The sequence below is a fragment of the Montipora capricornis genome, chromosome 13 (genome assembly GCF_036669925.1).
Source record: "Montipora capricornis isolate CH-2021 chromosome 13, ASM3666992v2, whole genome shotgun sequence".
NCBI classification, from domain to species: Eukaryota; Metazoa; Cnidaria; class Anthozoa; order Scleractinia; family Acroporidae; genus Montipora; species Montipora capricornis.
In genome coordinates, this window is record NC_090895.1 from 919,473 (window position 1) to 924,472 (window position 5,000).

At 39.0% G+C, this 5,000-nt stretch overlaps 1 pseudogene; it reads right to left on the minus strand.

The window, feature by feature from the left end:
• Positions 1-5,000, minus strand: part of LOC138029191 (single-stranded DNA-binding protein 3-like) — a 34,645-nt pseudogene that overhangs the window by 12,161 nt on the left and 17,484 nt on the right.

A 5,000-nucleotide genomic window follows, 5' to 3' on the forward strand; every position in this document is an offset into this window, starting at 1 on the left:
CTCCCCGACTATCATTACGGGTCTGATTTTAAGGGATGAGGACAGTTGATGATGTTTAACATAACGATATTTCTTACTTTTTTTCGAATATGGGATGAGGACAATTCATGATGTCTAAGATAACGATCTTCCTTTTCATTAGATTTCTTCTAAGTTACTGCTTCCTGCTTCAAATATCTTAATCGATAATCGACCAAAATTTTAACCCTAAAATTAACAGAAAAGAACACACTTACATTATCTTGTGAGAATGGCAGTAAATTGCCAAACTGTCCATCCCCCTCCTCAGGGGTACCAGGATTGTGATCATTCTGATTATCCTACAGACAACACAAGCACATGTACAGGTCAGTTACATCAAACGCTATCAAATTTCGCTCATTAACCCTTCCCTCCTTTAAGACAATCTTCTTTAAAATCAAATTAAATCGTTTAATTTAGTGATATAAAATCTAACTTTCAACAAAACAATAAACATGAACACGAGCTCTACGTTATGGAGAGCTATAATGTACAAGAACACAAGACTGGTCGGGTATTCTGCAGTTTACTTGAAGATGAAGGCATCAACAACAAGAAAGAGGAGATCCATAAAAAGGTATCAGTCAAGCAATGGAGCTGCCATTTTTTAGAAACTCACAAGCAAATAACAGGAAATGAAGCTACATGCAATTTTTGCACAAAACAGAAGCAGCAAATTGACAAGAAAGTTAGTGTATGTATAAATACCTTAGGAAGGCCATCCACATGCAGGGTTTGAATCTGAAACAAAATGTTACTTTACAATCATCAATGAACATCATTACAGAAGTACCTCAACATTCTCCGTCTTGTTTGAAAATAAAACAAGGATGAAAGTGCAGGTTGTTTCACAGTAACAATCAAAACAGATCAGGCAGGAAACGGCCAACAACATCAATTAGGTCCACTCAAAAAATGTCCCCATTTAAACCCTTTCCTGACCCAAGAGTGGCACTTCTAGATTTCACTCTGTCTAATGCCAGACAACTGGCAGGAAAGGGTTAACACATTGATTATTTGAAAGTCCAGAGGTTTCAATAGAATTTTAAATAAGCAGCTGGTTTGAGTAGAGTAACAGATTGTATCATCCTCCACCACATTGAGTTTTTTGAATGTTTAAGGGGGGGGGGGGGGGGGTTGCACTTAACTAAAGAAAGACAATGGTTGCTAAGGAAGGTTTTTAGTCAAAGAGCCCTACAAAAAGGTTGCATGATGGTTCTATGAAGAATCTTTTTCAATCATGGAAATCTGACATGACTTCAATCAGAAGGTGCCATGCATTTCAGTGAAAAACAGGTAAAAGCTCCCAGGAAACGAAAGGAAGAGGCATTTTTTCGTGAACTGTAGCATGGAATTTCTAATTCGACAAAAAAAAGGAACTGATATTTTGAAAAGTGTATCAAAGGAGGGCCTTATGACATCATAATTTTTTTGAGAATAATTTGTAAAATCTATTTTATGTCAGGATGTTCTGATACTGCTGCATTAAAAATTTGTGAAAAACAGTTAACTTGCTGAGTTTTTAGGCATTCTCTGTTTTGGTCACATGATTTACCAAATATGGTTGTGAGTCGAACTATACAAAAGTAACAATACTTCATCAAGATTCCTAGCCTGATCATAGTTAAGCCAGTAAGCTAGTGATTAATTCATTGGAAAAGTGTGGCCCAGTGGTTAGGGCGCTTGCCTTGAGATCCGGAGATCCCGGGTTCAAGACCCGCTCTGACCACTCATTGAATTTGATCCTGGTAGTCCCTGGTTCAACTTCCCAGCCGCACTTGTAAATAGCCAACTGGTTTGCCTCCAGCCAGTTGGGATTCTTAACAGTTGCTGTTGTTCTGTTCTGTCGTTTCGTTGTGTTTCATTGGCCCTGAAAAGCCCCTATGGGGAGCAGTCAATTAAGTATGTATTGTATTGTATTGTATTGTATTGTATTGTATTGTATTGTATTGTATTGTATTGTATTGTATTGTATTGTATTGTATTGTATTGTATTGTATTGTATTGTATTGTATTGTATTGTATTGTATTGTATTGTATTGTATTGTATTGTATTGTATTGTATTGTATTGTATTCTTTTAAGGATGGTGCCTACTATTGTTATTGCACATACATCCTGCACATCTCCAGATACTCGGATTTCCTATTGGTAGTGTTTACTAATGTAGTGATATTTTGGCACCACTTACAACTATGTGGAGAAAGCCAAACTTAGCAAGTGCTCTTGGTATCCAAAAAGAAAATTGGGGGGTAACCATGCATTTTTCGGGGATAACTAAGCTTCAATTTGGAAGACAACACAATACAGTGCTTTGTATAGGTAATCGCATGGGGCCGAGTAAAATTAAGGATTAATATCACGCGTGTTTTCAGAAGTTGCTGAAATTTCAGCAACTTCTGAAAACACAAGTGATATTAATCCTTAATTTTACGAGGACCCATTGCGATTACTTGTTAATAACAAAGAGGGCAAAATTTTCTTAACACTGTTGAGGCACCTCGAAAAACAGACAGCTAAGCGGAGTTAAAACACTCGTTCGCTCGGAAGCAAAACAACTTACAAACAGACAAGCAAGTCAACTTGTTCTTTGCGTCCAAAACGAGTATAGATGATTGTTATTTACATCCACTCGAGAGGAAAATACGAGTTTCGTTCGTGAACAACTGTAACAACGATTAAACCAAATGTTAAGCTTCAATTTATTTTATTCACCTGTGCTGTAGAGGTTTTTACCACTTGCAAATACGCATCCGTAAACATAGCAAACGGTTTGTCCAAAGAAATCCACCAAATTTGAGCTACTTGTTCCTCCCGTCAATGGCAAATTGTTCTGTGACCTTTTTTGTTGAGCTGCAAGATGTCGTGGTAAACTGAAAGCCCTTGACGACCACACAATCCCGCTACGCCGGGCGCCATGTAAGTCGATCCAAGTTTTAAGCTTTTCATGAAAAAAATCTTTTGCCCTTCTTCTTGTCACTCGAAAATTCAAATTCCAGATCATCTTTTAAAGCTAGTTCTTAATCTTTATGCCTTTTCGGCGAATGCAGCGCGAATTAAAAGACAAACTTCGATGACGACGAAGTTGTTTTGCTCAAACAGAAGAAACCAACTGAATGTGGAAGACGTACGTTCAGCCAATCAGGAGCGAGAATTTTTGGCGCTCGACCAATCGTGAGCGAGTAATTTTGCCCTCTTCTCAAGCAAAATTAAGAAAAAATACCCTCTTCATTGCCAATCAGCATTCAGTAATTTTGCCCTCTTTGTTATTAAAGCTTTTAACAAATATTCTTGATCAATTATCTTTGAATTTAAATGCCTGGTTCCCCACAATTTTCTTTTAAGATTTCTAGAACACTTGAACTTAAGACCTGCTTTTCCTGGCAGCATATTCATACAACCACGCAAAACTACCTTTGAATTAGTAAGCACCAAACTTAATCTTTTCATTCCTAAGATTGACACTTAAAGTTTTTATTATGTCTAACACCAGACAATTTTACTCCTCAATGGGGGTCAGTTCCAGTTAATAAATACATAATTTGTTTTTTAAATTCTCTCTTACCATTCATGACTAGAGGAGCCTCCTGGGCTCCTAGAGGTAGCGTGGGTTCAGGACCACCTCCCATGTACTGCAACAGAAAACAAAAACTTGCATGACGGTACGGCAAACACACTGACAGAAAAAAAAGGACTAAGGGTGGGTATCGGGGCAATCCTTGGGAATAAAATTATTACCGCCGGAATGCTTCCTCCAGGGACAGACATCATCATTGCATACATGGATTCACTTCCAGTACCTGCTGGGTCTGAAACAGGGGACAGCTGGTCACAATGTGATAGTCTGGAGCAAGATTTCACTCATCAAGGAATGGGGGGGGGGGGGGGGGGGGCTGCATTCAGGACTCAATGGGTTAAACTTTGAAAAATTCTTTACAGACCTTGAGGGCTGGCCATTATTGGTGTCCCTGGTGGACCAGCGACCTGTCATAACAAAAAGCAAATTTCCTTGGTATGAAATTATCATTGCTTTTATTAGTACATCAATCATCATTGTTAATAGCATGAGACCTACTACAAATGTATTGACTTATTGACTGAGTGGGAGGGCCGGACGGGAAAATATTTGGCCCGAGGTCATGGCATGAGGACCGAGCACAGCGAGGTCCGTGCGCCATGACCGAGGGCCAAATATTTTACCGTCCGGCCCGACCTAACGCAGTCAATAAGCATTTTATCATATGACCACCGCGCTTTTCCCTTTTTTTTTCCGGGTAACAAAATTCGGAATGTTCACTGACATCGCTCATTTTGACCGAAAAGTCGGGATTTGTATAGCAATTGCAACAAAGTTGTTTTAGTTCGCATCTCGCGCACGCTTTCATTGCAAAACTATTGAGAAAATCCCCGTATGAGGGCCGTACACGATCCTAGCAGGGCCGGACGGCTTTTTCCGGCCCTGCTCGCGCCATCACGTACGGCCCTCATACAGGAATTTTCTCAATAGTTTTGCAATGAAAGCGCGCGCAGGACAGGTCATATGATAAATGATTGTATTGTTTCAAAGCGAATCAATTACCCCATCCAAAAGTGCATAATTTTTGAAAAGCTTCACAAATCAAAAGTCCAGGACTGTCGGTAACCTGTCAACTGACAGTTTACTGACAAGTAACATACATGTACATGTATGAGACACCGATGGATAAATAGGACTGTACAACTAACATAAAAACTTAATTATTTATGACAAACTCTAAAGGTAAGTTATCTCATAAGTACATTAAGGTATGAAGAAATGTGTCTATTTTTGTCCATGACACAATACAATACAATACAATACAATACATAATTTACCACTCCCCATAAGGGCTTTCCAGAGCCAATGAAACACAATCAACAAAACGACAGAACACAATGTCAACAACAACTGTTAAGAATCCCAACTGGCTGGAGGCAAGCCAGTTGGCTATTTAAAGGGCG